This window comes from Plodia interpunctella, chromosome 26 (genome assembly GCF_027563975.2).
Source record: "Plodia interpunctella isolate USDA-ARS_2022_Savannah chromosome 26, ilPloInte3.2, whole genome shotgun sequence".
In the NCBI taxonomy this organism is placed as follows: domain Eukaryota; kingdom Metazoa; phylum Arthropoda; class Insecta; order Lepidoptera; family Pyralidae; genus Plodia; species Plodia interpunctella.
In genome coordinates, this window is record NC_071319.1 from 6,110,396 (window position 1) to 6,126,941 (window position 16,546).

Genomic DNA, 16,546 nt, shown 5'->3' on the forward strand with positions numbered 1-16,546 from the left:
TGTATGACAAACGCATCTGACACATTTTGACTGGGACAGCTAGTATTATTTAATGTATGTCACATCATATAAAACTAGACACGTACCATACATTGATGAGAAATATGATACGTAAATACAGCTAGAATAATTGTTGTAGGACGCATAGCGAATGGTACTTTTTATCCCCATATCCGATCAATCGAACCAGAATGGATCAAAATGTTATTTCGACAGCCATGCATGTCCACATTCATATATCCTTCATTAACCGCACAAAACCAATGACATTTACCATTCCCGTGCTCCAACTCAAAACAACATAAGTCTCAACTAAAAAAAGCAACACGCGACCTTAATACAATGCAATAAAGTCTAAATTACATTTGTGAAATGTTTAAAAAGAAAGTCTTTCTTTTTAGGTGTGAATCTTTTGACATTTGAAAATGTACGTGTATCCGAACGCTGGTTTTGAATTCGAAATTTTCAAATGTCGAACTTCATAATAGAGAATACCTACTTAACGGCTGTCAAAACTTGTTGTAGTGTGAGCAAGGCATGAAAGATCTAGCTACATACTCCTCGGAGCAAGGATCTTAGAGAGATTAATCGTATCATAGACAAAAACTCTCAGTAAGGTCTCAGAGGGAGAAATGTACCTATCACCATCATAATCAGCAGCCCTTTACTGTTGGACATAGGCCTGTCTTAATCCATGTTATTCACATCTATCCCGTGTGGTTCGAAGCCATTTTCGACTTCAGCCTTCCCCTCAGCCCTCGGACTTCGCTTATCTACAAGCCACCACTTTGCTACTCGTAGCACCCCACTCCGCTTGTCCTCACCTCGCCTTGCGATTTGTGGTCCGGCTGCAAAAACTTTTCAAAAAAAGAGCGGTTTCCTTTCAAGCTTACCTATAGGTTGCATTAATTCATACTGTGGTTAAAAATTAAAACTTGTGACTGGTCGAAAATCTGGAGAAATAATAAAAATAAAACGTGCTGGCGACTAATTCGTGTAATGTCGTCGTAAACGTGGAATAAAATCGTGTTGTCGCTCAGACCGGTAGCGCTCCCAATGTATAGACGGTGTGTGAAACAACACAGCGGTCCAAATGCCATACATTATGCGAGTAAGTACATGTTATCACAAGTGAAATTTGTGCTGTTATCATGGAACTTTGACGATTTTTGAAAACGGACTTCTTTACGAGCACGTGATCCATAAAGCCTCATTCATACGGGCGATTTTCAAAGCGCAAGATGTAAATTGTGTGAGATATATATATATATATATATATATATATATATATATATATATATACAAGCCAATTCCTACAAACCTTAATCAACAGTCATACGGTCGACAATACATTCAAACCAAAATCAATAGAAATTCGCTGCTAGCCATTAGGTAGACGTCCATCGGTGACAAGTTGGCTTGCAGTCGGCAGTACCGCGGCCACTCGCATTGATTGCCATACCTAACTCACGATTGTGATGTTATCTCATTTCCACACCTCACGATAAACATTGACAATCTCTGTGGAGTAGTGGCACAGTGGTCAATTCGGTCGTCTGTCTGGGAGTCTTGGATTGGATTCCTATTAGGAGATAAATACTATACATTTATTTTATAACCGCATCCACCAGATCGATCACAGATTTATCGAATCAATGGCAATTAGTTAATTTAATCGATGTAAAAGTAAAAACTATGTTAGTATACTTGCTAGTAATTATAAATGCACAGTTTTGTTTGCTTTCGATGTCTTCCACAAGATTATTTGTCTTTTCGTTGAATTAATATTTGTGTTATTGTGGGAATGTTTATTGAGCACAGCAAAGTCAGCTCCCAGGCTGCGCTCCGTAGACGAGCGCTTCCCTGTGCCCACGGGTAGGGCAGCACCAACGGTAGGAGCACCACGCCACGTCGGCAGTGTGGGGGACAGCCCAATAATAATAATACTGAGCTTCTTTACATATTCATATACGTCCATGTTTATAGTAATTTCATCACAGTTGTAAGTCTCCTACTAACAAACAATGGACTTGTAGTTATGTACAGTCTGAAATAAATAATTTCTTTAATTCTTTTATTCAATGCACTAAGTACTAACTTATAGAGGTATTTATTTATATCATTTGTAATATTATAAACCCGTTTGTTTTTCAAAAAATAAATAAAAGTGTCTGTCACGATTTAACAGATAAATACCCGGGATATATTTTGATAACAATTTTGAATAGATATAGGACCCGCGGTCAAACGGAGCTTATATAACATCTAGTTATATTTGAGCTCATGTTATTATACCTACAAATAGTTTGCAGAACTACGTATTTATTACAAATCCCATAATGGAGCACGGTGTACACAGAAATAAGATTTCCTAATCAAAGCTCAAAGTTAATCCTCTATTTAAGAAATATTTGGTCAAATCCCTTTTTAAAGGTATGACAAAAGTGAAACTATTTGCCATTGTATTATCATTTTAATCAATGCCTGGATTATGAGGATTAACGCTGATTATTAAGAAGTAAAAGTTTTGTCTATGGCACATCTTTTGTTGTTTTCACGGAAGCCGTTTTGTTTTTAAACAATAGACGGATTGTCATCTGTCGATTGTCGCTTTGGGCACACTATGGGAACGTTTTTAAGGTTTTTACTAATCTGGTGCTCTGAAATAGGCAGAGCTACCTGCTTTATAAAGGGTTTCGGGGTAATGTCTAGTAATATGAATACGCGACGCGACTACTTTTTCGTTGGCAGATTTTTAACCCTGGTTGCATGTTATTATGTCCTATAATTTAGTTATAACGTAGGTACCATATTTTTCAGTAATATTATAATCTCTTGGTGTAATCATCAATTATATTGAGGCTATCCTGTATAGCCTCAATGTGATTGTGATGCGTGATTTCTTATACATTATCTACATGCTCAGTCCATGGAACCTGAACAACTTTTCGTATGGAAGCAACTTTGAAATCGCAAAAAAAAAACAATTTTGTATAGAACAGATGATTTCTTTTCACAATTTCGGATTTACTACCATACACCATACTAAAAGTTGTTCAGAATCATGGACTATGAGCCTATAGACAAAATATTGCCAATGTTTAAAAAGTCAATTTATACAGATAAATGATGGTATAACTCACTATCTTAATTCGATTGAAAAATAATATCTACTTTCAAATATTTTGAATTTATTCTATAACTATTTATAAAAAATAATTTTTATTCAAAAATTCCAGCCAGATACATTTGGCAAATATTTTCGTAACAAAATCCATATTAGTTGCAGATATACTTTGTAGTTACTATATCGCCTATTAAACTTGACCCACATCGATTTATTTTAATTCCTCCCCGAATGGTGGCTCCAACCTAACGCGAGCGCAACTTCCGAAACAAAGAACTTCGCTAATCGTCCAACAATGCTAGACCACCTACACGCCCCTAACAACCACTGTATACAAACTACTAATTTCGCCACAGGTAAGCAAAAAAATGTCGCTAAATAGATAACAAACAATATCTTTTTTATTTTATTTTTTACCTGAAAATTATGTCGAGTAGGGAGGGGCGTGAGACGCGAGGGGCGGACGACCGCGGCAGTCTCGTCTCGACCGCGCGAGCGCTTGTATACAGCGCGTCGCGTCCCTAAAATAGACTTTCGAATTCGAGATTCGAACACCGGTGTCCATGGACTGTGTTTAGTGACTTTATTTTCTTTTTAGTTTTTTCTCACCGGCCTATGTTTATACAACGAATTCTTTTTCCTTTTTCACAGACTTGCAAGGACGTCCAATTAGGAAATTAAAAGTCACCGATTAGTATGTTATTTAGCGATAAGATAATTTCTGTAAAAACGTAGCATTAGTGTCGTGGCTAGTGAAGGATCGACATAAACGTTATTCAAGTGCGATTATCAAGTTTTACAGTAGTGTTCTAAATATAGCTACATTGGATTTTGACATAAAAAGGTAAGTTTTCTTTTCTTTGCCACTTTAAAACTTAAAATGATGTGTTCAAAATTGGAACTACTTTTCCTGCCGGTAATACCAACAGAACTAAGGCAACTTCCGGTCTGAAATTGTCTATGGAAATATTCAGCAAACAAGTTTCATGGGTCGCAAGACGTGAAATATATCTCCATAACTTTGTGGTAATAAATTAAATGTCAAATATCCCAATGTTATTGTTAAAATACCCACATTTGTGATCATTCATCATTATTTGCTGCGTACTAAAAAGATAAACAGAACATAAATTAGGAATCGCGTCACGATTCTTTTTAATCAAAATAAATAGATATACGTATGAAAACGTATGAAATGAATCGTGTATAAACTTATTTATTAAGTACTTGTGAATATATACATGAGATTTTCCCGGACTCAATTGTAAGTCATCGTTTACATCAGAAATTGAAGCGGCGTTAGGCCTATACGGGGCGTCATTTGCGTCGCTTGTATAGGCAAGTCCTAGAGTTGGGCCTGGCTAGACCGAATGCATTAGACCAAAGGTATTCCGGACTCTTTTTTCCATTATTAAACAAGTATATAGTTAGTAAAATTTGACACGAGTGAGTAGATAGATACTTTATGAAGAATTTTTTTTTTTTAACAAATTTCCCAAAATTATGGTTCGAATAGGTACTTCGAGACGATAGAATGGTACCTATTAAACTTAAACTGCAAATTGTCTTACAAATATAGTAAATACTTAATTGAAAGCTTAAAAATATATGTAACACTATGTATACTTAGGTACATAGGTTACTCTATGCAATATGCTAGATATATAAATTGCAATATATGTATAACTAAACGGTTAAGGTTTATTGTTAATCGGTCAAGTTTAACTTGGATATGGTGAAATAGCATACAAAATTTATCTACACTTATATATACAAAATATACATAATGAATAACTTAAAGTCAATTTATTTACATAACACTTCATCGTACAGTTACAATTAATTATTTTACTTAAGCTTTAATCACAGATCAACTGCTCACAAGTAATCAACTACTTTACCGTGTCTTGTTATCAGATAATCTTTGGAATATCTCAAATATGCTGTTACTAGCTTTTTTTGTCCGCGACTCCACCCGCGTTATATTAGCATCTTGTGTCTACTTTTCATACAGATTCATCATCCACCCCTATGGAATTGATTTAAAAAAGAAACTTTTGTTTGTAATAAGGTTTTTATCAACACTCATACCTACCGAATTTTATAAAACTCGGTCTAGTGGTTTAACTGTAAAAATGTTACAGATAGACTGTCGTATCACTTTTTGCTTTTGAAATATAATACCTAAACTCGATGTTAAAAAAAGCAATTATAATCAGATATATAATTGCTTTTTGATATTTATTTAGATAAGTTATATCTTATATACCTAGATAGACGCTTAAAAATAGTTTTTTTTTAATTACAAATTGTGACTACAGTTATAATTTTATATTAAACCTTTTCTCGTCAACACAAGCATAAATGAGCGCAGATCGTTGCGCCGCGCTGCACCCCGCCCAGCGGACGCCACCCTGTCATTCAACAACAGTTTCCCCTCGCCCGCCGCGGGCTGCCGGGGTGCGATATCAATTAGCTATTATAATTCATATCTATTTTTTATTTTTTACCGACTGGGGAGGCTATAGAGTGATATTGTACTTTTGTATTGTTATTATATAGGAAACGGCATTATAAAACGAAAGTAGGTACACGACAGCGTCCATCTGACTGTCTGTTCGCGATAAACTCAAAAACTAATACTTACGGATTTTTATACATCCTTACTAATATTATAAATGCGAAAGTAAGTTTGTTTGTTGCCTCTTCACGCTTTAACAACCAATCTTCTTGAAATTTGTAGTTTGAAGTACGGACAGGGACACAGGGTACCTAACTGTGCAAGAGCTTGTATATAATAAATAATAAGGGCACTACCTTACATCAAATTATTCGGACAGGTATATTATAGAAAACTTATTAATTTACGATTTATCCGCCGTGAAAAATATTGTATTCTCAGCCGCGTCTCGAACAACCGCATCCCCAACGGGGCGTGGCCCCGCCCCGCCCTGCATTTACGAGTTCCTACCCCCGATCTTTATGTTGAGGTTTAATGGCCACTTCGCTTGTTTGTGGGCTCGCTTGTTGATAGAAAAGGACTTTTTTATGCCGAATATCACTAGGGGCTTCAAGTATTTCACATATACTGCTAACAAAAATTTTACTATTGTGTAAGTAGGTTATTTATTACTATGATGACATAAATATGTTAGACAAAGCGAAAACTACGCTTATAATATTGATATTAGTACAAAAACATAAAAAAGTTCCAAGTAGTTTTCCTCTCTTAGTACCTAATTTCGAAATAAAAAGTAATGGCATTTGCTATTCCAGAGATTTTTCAAAAACGACATTTCTGCCACAAGCTCCTCTTGTCATTAAAGAGAACCTGACAAATAATCACGTCGTGCACAACTCTAGGTAATTTATTATTTAACTTTAAAGATTTTATTACAGACAAAAAGACACACGCACTCCGGGAGTGCCGGCAGTAGTGAAAACTTGAATGTTAACGTTCTGCACTTTTGACGTCTTTTCGATCAGGGTCACGTGTCCTGACGCGAGTTAAACATTTTTTACCCATCACAAAAAGTGCACAACGCCGCTAAAGAAGTGTTCATTCAATAATTTTGTTGCGTGTAAAGAGCAAGCTTCCATCCAAATACTGTCACAAAAAGTAGGATAGGATTTTTGATTCTTACATATCCGATCAGATTAAATCTATTTCATCAGAGATAGATGAAATACTTAGATTTAATTTTGAAAGTCTATTTTAAGCACTTTCACATACTGTTGTGATCAAACTAGAAGGAATGTAGAACCACTGAATAAAACCTTCAAACTATTTGAATTGAGGTCAATCTGCTTGCAGTAAAACCCTGCAAGTTATTTTAAGCTGCAGTAAAAACTTGACTCTCTACCTATAACCGGGTAAAAATAGATAGACTTGTAAGAAAAGTGGAACTCGCACTCGACACGACCTTGCTTACTACTTTATTAATCAAATAACTCGTAATTCATCTTAGATATTGTACCTTAAAAAATAATTTTTGTTTACTTAATTTTTTTAAGGTTTTACAGAAATTGAACTCTGAAAATTTCGTACGTGTTTACACAGTCTCTTAATACAAAATTGCGAGGTTAGATAGTGTAATTTCCGTGAAAATCTATTACACTTATCAGATAGATAAATATGTCTAGCGTGCGAATTAGTGTACTTGATAATAATTATATTGCCAATGAGAAGAATCCCACTTCCTTGATTGACGTTAGCAATCTGCACAGATAGATATGTTTTTCTATCTCTTTCAGACCAATATGGAAGACTAGACTTGGAATTAAGCAACTATTAAAAATTAGTCACCCGACGAAATTATTTAGGTACCTATGCAAAAAATTGCTAAATTTACGCAATGAAAACGTCAATAAAGACATAAGATTTATATCAGCCAACGCTTCCGTGTGACCCCTAACGGAACCCAATAATTGTCTGTTTGCATCTCATCTCAGATAAACAGATCAGGGGCGAGGCGGTAGCTTTTTGAAGTGCAATCCGATCTTGCAATCGTCTGTCTAATTGACCATGGCAAAATAAATCTAAATCAAACTTCAAATTAAGAAATCTAATACCAGAGTCATACTTAACTTTCAATAACAGTTATTTTATTATTTGGGAAGTTTCTTAAATTTTTAATTTAGTTAATATGAATTCATACAGATACATTATCACATTTTTATTTCTTACCAGCATGGAAGACTTTCAACATTTCAGCTCAATCGGTTGAAGATCTGCTTCAAAGTTGAGTTGCAAGTTTCCACCCGAGACATAGTTACACTGCGAGTAAAATATGAGCTTGTAAAAATAATCGTCGAAAGTTACCTTTTTAAAAAAAGTGTACACGACGAAAATACAAACAAATCAATACAGGCGCCATCGAAATCCCGTAGACCACGAGCCGTCGACCAAACAACATCATTATCTAACGTCATTAATTTTACAAACATCGCCTTTGTGTGCGCTTCACTTTCACTTCGCTTTGTGTGTGTGTGTGTAGGGCGCTTAATGCTGACCTCTGTTCGAAAATACAACCTATTGTTAAAACTATAAAATACATTTTGCTTTGTTGATGAGCTTGTTAATTTTGACAGATTTTCGTTAGTGATAAATAGAATAGAAAACGCATGTTTAATAGACGGAGATGGAAGATTAATAAATTGGCGGGATGAGTCGCATCGCTTTTATTCATTGGTCCCCACGTTTACATTACAAGTAATTAGCCATACGAACTTTTTGATCTTTCAATTGTTAACATAAGTTTTGATAACAATATAGACTATTTTTTCAGTAATGGCCGCTGTATCAAGTGTCTCTGCCTTTATTTAGCAGATATAGAACATGACAAAATGTTTATTTTTCTCATTACATATATGAGTGAGTCTTATAAAGTAGGTCTTGGAAACTTGGCTACAAATGATGAGACTAGTTCTTGAAATAGGCTCCTATAGGAACCTGTCCCCAGGAAGCCCATATCGACTAATGTTTAATGTTTCTTCGTTCTTTTGTCCTTAATTGGCCGAGGAACTTGTATACCTATTATAATTACAGAGAATTAGATGCTATATCGTGTATGATTTGAATTTATCGCACGGAGTTTTTAATCTTAACTAATTACATCAATGAATAAAGTGTAATTATTACAATTCATACTTAAGTTAAAAATAGACTTGATAATAAGAACCCTTTTTATGTTTAGACGGGAACATTCCTACACAATAACATACGTATGACAACATATAAAAACAACTTACGTCATTTATGGTCCTCATAATGAGCTTCAGCCTCAACAATACAATTCGATTTTGACAAAATAAGTGCCATTTTCTTTTCTTTTTGACCTCTTGTGTCTGTCACAGCCTAAAACGTCACTACCTGGCGCCCAACAATGATTTACTTTAGGACAATAAACAATGGGGCCTATCTCAATAGATTATTGTAGCACCTAAGCCTGTCAAACTATTGCCTGTAAACCCTTCCCAGCACAATTTAGAATTAGCCACGATTGTTATAACTCACCATAAAAATCTATTTAATCTAAAATCCACTAACAGTGTATAATCTGACAATACAGGCGTATTACGCGTGTTTAGTCTCTCAAAGTCCGTCTAATCTTATAATAAATAGTCTTTATCGATAATTACCGAAAATTTCCGATAAATCCACGATAATCGTTAGCAATGTCCACTGATAACAACTTGTCACCAAATGATAATGACGATTGATGAGTTTTGTTTAATCTAATTACGAAATCTTTGTTTGGAATCTATAATTATTTGCCATGGATACTCCAATTACTTATATAATTAACGCTGATGTATCAGTCCGGATTGCGTTCGCGGAATCTTGGCCCATCCTCCGTAGGAAAATTACCGATGAAGATTTATCTGCAAAGACAGAACATTTAAGTGTACCATTACATTTAATTTTATTAACACAAAACACTTATCAAATTAAACCTTATCAGGAACTTTTTTACATCGAATCTCAAAGTGTTTTTCAAAACTACAAACTATTAGCATTTCGGAACTACAACTGCTGGGGAGAAATTTACATTAATAATTAATAAAATTTCAAAATCTAATTAATACATTATTATTTTTTACCAATTATAAATTTAATTCAAAAATTTCATGTCTCACTTCAAACTCCTCTCCTCTTTCACCCCCTTAGGGATGGAATTTCGACATATTCTTTCTTAGCAGACGTCTCCTAATCACAGTCTACCTTCCTGCCAAATTTCATCTTCACGGGCTCAGTAGTTTTCGAGATTTCTTGATACGTGAGTGAGTGAGTGTTTTTCGCTTTTATATCTATAGGTAAGACCTATATTTGTTAATTGACGTCCTTGGAGAAAGGCTGGGGTGAAGTTTGTTGCGCCGCTTCTTCTTCACTTGCGCTTTGGAAGCCGGCAGTAGACTTAGTTTAAGTAATTTTTGACGTCAGTAAGTGATGTATATCATGCTAAATTGAATAAAGAATTTTGAATTTGAATTTGAGATGAAGATTATGTTTTTACCCGAGTGAAGCCAGGATGGGCCGCTAGTTTTACATAATGAAAGTACCTATTATGAGATCACAAGAACGACGCTTAATATTTTTTCATTCAGTAATTCGTGGTTGACATCTTTATTTGAATGTTACCTATTAACAAATCAGAAACAGACATTAAACATTTCTAGTAACGAAGATTCAGAATTCTGTATCTGAACAACTACTTTTAATAAATAATGGTTTGGACGCCGACCAGTCCACTTGTAATCTCTCTCTATATTGAAAAATAAAAGTTTTTAATATAAATTTCATTATCTGAATCTGGTATCGGGTGAATGCCAGAATTCGTAATCAATAACAGATAAAGCCAGCCGTGTACGCTGATATGCATCTACCTAATTATATTTTAATTACACCATTTCATAATTTTTATTTTGATTGTACATATTGATGTTTGCATACTGATAGGTATAATTTATTAATTTGTTCAGTTCACCAACAACCGATACAACAAATATACAAAGATGTTACATACAAGAAGTTCATTCTAATTGCTCGACCGGTGAACCCAGTGTGCTATGGGGAATAATGGGGTACAATTGTTCTTACTGAAAGTTTTATCTATATCCCAATCCCAATTAATCCCAACTAATATTCTAAATGTGAAAGTAAGTTTGTTTGTCACCTCATCACGCATTACCTACTAAATTACACGGGTAGAAAGTAAACTGGAATAATACATAGGGTGCTTTTTATCCCGAAATTCCCACGGAAGCGAAGCCTCGGGGGGCAGTTAGTGTTAGTATAAAATTTATTGTGTGTATAACACAACGTGGAATATTCTGTAGTATATTAGGTAAGTTATAAGTTATATATAACACTAGCCGCGCCCCGGGGAACAATCGGTCCAGTAGATAATGCGTGAAGTATAATTACTTTCGCATTAATAATATTAGTTGGAATTCATACTACAGGGAGTTACTAGACGCTCCGTCCGACCAAAATAACACCTAAAATGTGAGTACTTGTTTAATAATTATTTTCTTTTTAATGATGATAATTAAATATGTATTAAACAAAATACTTCAATAGTATTTGAGGGGCGGCCTCTAGTGGCTATTACAGTTTTCATTAATTTCTAGGAATTTATTCTTTTTAACTCACGTCATATCTAATCTGTTTACAGATAATTACACTTCCTGTCATAGCGATAATTACATTTTAACTTAAGTATTATTCGTATGCTTTATTCGCCAATCATAACTTTACTAAAATCTTAAATTAGCTGCATATCTTCACCCTTTCCTCTTATATTCTATCCGCGTGCCAAATTTCATAACATTCAGTTCAGATTTTCATCAGGATCACATATGCTCACACACTTTTACTAGGAAGTAGGATCTGCGAGTGTAAGCAGCCGCTTTTATAATTTCCTGGAATTATTATTTTCTCGAATTATTTAGGTTGAAATTTGAAATGATACACTGGACACACACATACAGAATGGATTAAGAGATAAGTACCAACGCGCGACGGAATTATTTACTTGCTTGCTATCAGTTGGAAGATTACCAAAAATAGAACAGTGGTGTAGGCAACTCAGTTGTTCACAGATTAAAATTTGACAGTAATAATTAATACCGATAGTCGTCTCTACCACAGGCGTCATACCCCAGTCTATTTATACATACCTCCAAAAACTCCAGCGTACACATATGCTGGAGTGTTTGGAGTGTGTATGTATAATGAAGAAGGTTGTGTATCCTTCTTCAGAAAGCTATTGTGTTAATAACCTGTCGAATCGTCCGGAAATGTTGAGTGTCATAACCTCTTTGTGATGGCTCGTGCGATGGTCAAATCATTCTTAGATACCTAACCATAAATTAGATATGAGAAAAATATGATAATGACTAAACAATAATACATTTTATTTTTTTTATTTTTGACGACCTCGGTGGCGCAGTGGTAAAGTTCTTGCCACTGAACCGAGAGGTCCCGGGTTCGATCCCCGGTCGGGTCATGATGGAAAATGATCTTTTTCTGATTGGCCCGGGTCTTGGATGTTTATTTATATATGTATCTATTTATAAAATATAGTATCGTTGAGTTAGTATCCCATAACACAAGTCTCGAACTTACTTTGGGGCTAGCTCAATCTGTGTGATTTGTCCTAATATATTTATATATTTACCTTTACCTTTATTTTATCAATCAATCAATTTATTTATTCAATCAAATTTATTACCTTTTCTATAGTTAAGCGCATTAAACAATCAAAAAGCGAGTTGTTTTTCCAGAAATTAGCCATCACATCCCATTTCAAACCGGTATAGATTAAAAATCTCGTCAAACCACTATAAACATTTATTTTCAGTGCCGACCCCGACCCGGCGGGGCGGCCCGAGGGGCGTGCTGTACGATCTAATTATATTTATTGTCAACCGCTCACATGCGGGAACATCTGCCTTTTCCCAAAATAATTTTTTCAGCCCTCGATACTTTTGTTTTGGGAATTTTTGGGCCCTTAATATAATATATAGCTTTGTTTTGAATCGTGAATGGAACTTTACATACAATGATATGAGATGGGACGCCTACTATGTTTGTTTGTTTAGGAGATTAGAATAACAACTATTTTCAAGAGAGGTTATTTTCCTTTGTTGGCATTGTGTATGTGGAGACTAGATGCGTGTCGGGATAGGTGGGAAGATCATTATTATTTATTTATTTATGTACACAACTTAACAGTGTTAACTTACATATAGGAAATTAAGTACCAAGGTAATACTTATTTATATTAATACTTCCTAGCATATTATAAAACAAAGTCCTCTGTCGCGTCTGTCTGTTCGCGATAAACTTAAAAACTGCTGCACAGATTTTCATGCAGTTTTCATCAAAAGGTTTTAAATTGGTAATTTATTATGTTTTTACCCGAGCGAAGCGACCGGTTGCTAGTAGAGTCTATATATATAAAACTCTCCGTTACTGAGTGACTGACTGACAGACAACGTACAGCCGAAACTACTGGGATGACTAGGAAGCTGAAATTTGGCATGTAGGTCCCCTGGGAGTGCAGGTGAGCACTAAGAGAGGACTTTTGGAAATTCCACCCCGAAGGGGGTGAAAAACTTTAATATGAAAGTTCTATACCGATGAAGTTAGTGACTTGAATATTTTGATTTTTGTTGTTTACAACAGTTTAATGAATACGTGTTTCAGATTTTTCTGAAAATTATCCCTCAACCCCTTCAAAAGGGGGGTGAATGATTGTATGGGACTTAATACAATTACACACTCAACACTCAACACACTCTTTGTACTAAGTAAATTTTAAAAAAAAGGTAGATATTTGTAAAATAATTCAGAAGAAAAAGCGGTGTCGCGTTCCTTAAAAGGCGCGATGTTACTCGTAATTTGACGCGAGCGAAGCCGCTGGTAACCGCTAGTATATAATATAGAAAATCTGATTAAAAAGAGGTAGGTATGTTCATTGGTGTTCATCATGTTCAACAAATACTTTTTGCGTTGAAAATATATTGAAGAAGTTTGCCAAAAATAATAATCTCATCGGATGCTTTTTTCCATCTCGGTATGACTATACAACTATGGTTCCAATTGTATGAGCAATCATAAACACATCACTAACGAGTAACCCGGCTGCCAAGAAGCTGGCTCGCACACCGCCATGCACACGGAACGGGCAATAACAACAAATACAAGTTGAATTGTTGCATTTTTAAGTATTTCAATACTTAAAAATGCAATAATTAAACTTGTTTACTTTTACTTGTTAAATCTCGTTTGTAAAATTTAAACAACGCGAAGTTTAAACCATTAATTACTATAAAACACTAACTAAAATTAGTGGTGGAATGTTTTATTATTTGTGCTTATTTAACTTGCAATGGTACATAGGTTAATTTCGAAACAAATCTATTAATTTTCCAACCGTTTGAGCTGAAGTTTCGTTTGCGTTTAGTTTGGGTAGCAATGCCTGTCGCGAGTGCTCACGAACTAGCGGTATCCTAGCGGTAGAAATCCAAAAAACTTTGTGTGTGTGCTTTCCTAACTAAATGCGAAAGTAAGTTTGTTTGTTACCTCTTCACGCTCTATCTACTCAACCGATCTTGCATACATATAGTTTAGTTATAGGAGAAGGACTTTCATCACGGAAAAGTATCCGCTCCCGTGTTAATAATAAATATTCTTAACTACTGGACGGATTTCACAAATAGGTAATGTGATTCCTGCGGAAGGTTTTAAGTGTAGGTATAATTTATTTTGTTTTTACCCCAGAGAATCCAGGTCAAGCTGCTACTTTACTTTATAAAATATCTTCAATTATACTAATATTCGTGGTATTTAAATACATTTAAATATTTTGTAGCATCTCAGTATTCATAAGGATATTCTCTCATAATAAATGTTAACGATGAAATCTTACCTCAAGTGTATCAATTACAACGAGTATAAAAGTTAATTACAAAGTCAACTATCAACAGTTTTAACATCTCATTTCACAAAAATTAAATCAAACTGCGCTTCGATATAATTTAATTGAAATTATCTACAAGACTGCTTTCATTAGCTACCGTACTCGAAGCGTCGTAAAAAACTTTATCTGCCTCTTTCTAACGTGTGGGAAAACTGTCATCTATCTCTGTCTGAAGGCTATGAAATGTCTATTAGCTTAGTATGCGTGTGAAGGAGATTTCGCTTGGTCATGCGAGAACTAATTTGTATACGAATCGAATGTAAAGAGATTCTGTGGAAAGTTTGAACTCACTCTCATTTTCTATTCGTCGTATTTTCTACTAAGAAGGTATTTGTTTAGATTCTATGCAAAAATTACACAAGTTTTATTGTGGTTAGCGATATCTTATTGCATTCAACGCGAGACAGACTCATGTCCGTACTGTGAACCATTGAGGGTTTCGTTGGGAGCCAATCCTGGGTGCAGCATCAGGTCACGCTCATCATAATAATGCTTTGTCATGAAACTGAAGCGACGAGAAAAAAGTCAACAAGAGCAAGCGAAATTACAAATTGGTAAAAAATAGACAGGTGAAACTAAATTAGAGCTTAAAATTAACCAAACAGTTAAGTATTCGTTATATTTTTAGCACATTAATTCCTGAAGCCCACACACAGTTCTATTGAAATAGTAAAATGCTCTATGGCCGCACAAACGGTCGTTCTGTTTGTCTGTATCACGTACCTACCCCATTCAAGAATCGCACTATTCTATATATTCAGATTTGTGTCGCTGAATCTACAGTCACGTAGCGGACATATAAGTTCCTATTATTATATGTTAAACGTGTCAAAGTTTTATTAATGTTGGAAGGACAAGTAAAAAAAAAATCGCGAAATCTGTGGTTTTATTACCTGGGTACCTGATTATTGCATTTGCGTAAAACTATTCTGTAAATTTAATTCCACACAAGTAAATTAATGCAAGAGTAAATAAATAAGTGCTCAGTTTTTTTTTTATGCAGCAGTAAGTCACCTGGATAGGCTACTCGACGTGTCCTGTTGCTGGACAAGCCCTCCCCGTTCCTTTTTCCACAAATCACTGTCTTTATTTCATAACAAAAAGTTAAATAGGTACCTTTTATCCCGGAAAAATAACTGTTCCCGTGGAAAAATTACCCATGCGATGCCGCGGGCAACAGCTAGTTCCACACATGGGCCACGACCCCCAGTCTCGAGGAGCACAGCTGTGTATCGACTGATGAATATTTAGTGCTACAAACATTAGACAGGTAGCAGAAATATTTACCTTAATGTTTCTCAAAACAAACGTTGGGTTTAGCAGCTTTTCTTTATTTATTTACTTCGACATCTAAAATCTTAGTTTCAGTCTTTCAGTAGTTTCACTTGAAACTAAATGCTACAGGCAGAAAACTTCTCCATGCACACTAAAATAACCCTTACTACTCATAACTCAAGATTCATTTTCGTCCCTTGTAAGTCATAAACTATGGCCATCTGGTGGTTACAGTCAATTGGAGCGGATACTGCACGAAATACAGCTGTCTAGCTCTCGCGTATTGTAACTTATATCCCTGTCTCTTTCTGTCGAAGTTGTTTTTGTAGGCGGGTGGATAAGCCACGCCTTACCTGAGTTAAGGCCCCTTCATGTGGACCCAAAGCGCAGAAGTTATGATATCGAAACATTATTTTGCATAAAATTTGTTTTTTTCGTTTTCGATTAATGTTTGTATTATTTTTAATCATATATTATCGAGAGTTGAGGAAAATACTATTTTTATATCGGTAGATAGGCAGGTTCATTTAGTGAGAAACATTAACTATTTTATTTTAACAAAAATATTTTTAACTACGTTGATAAAAGTCCCTAAGATAGAATATCTGTTAACTATATACTGATAAAATTGTACTTATATCGTCCATTAAGAATA

General features: G+C 34.9%; 1 protein-coding gene across 1 annotated transcript in view; it reads left to right on the forward strand.

Moving 5' to 3' along the window:
- Nucleotides 1-3,628: 3,628 nt before the first annotated feature.
- oc (ocelliless) overlaps nucleotides 3,629-16,546 on the forward strand; it is a 40,613-nt gene continuing 27,695 nt past the window's right edge. The window contains exon 1 of the mRNA XM_053764871.2: nucleotides 3,629-3,971. The gene's annotated coding sequence lies outside the window, so the exon portion shown is untranslated. The remainder of the gene's footprint in view (nucleotides 3,972-16,546) is intronic.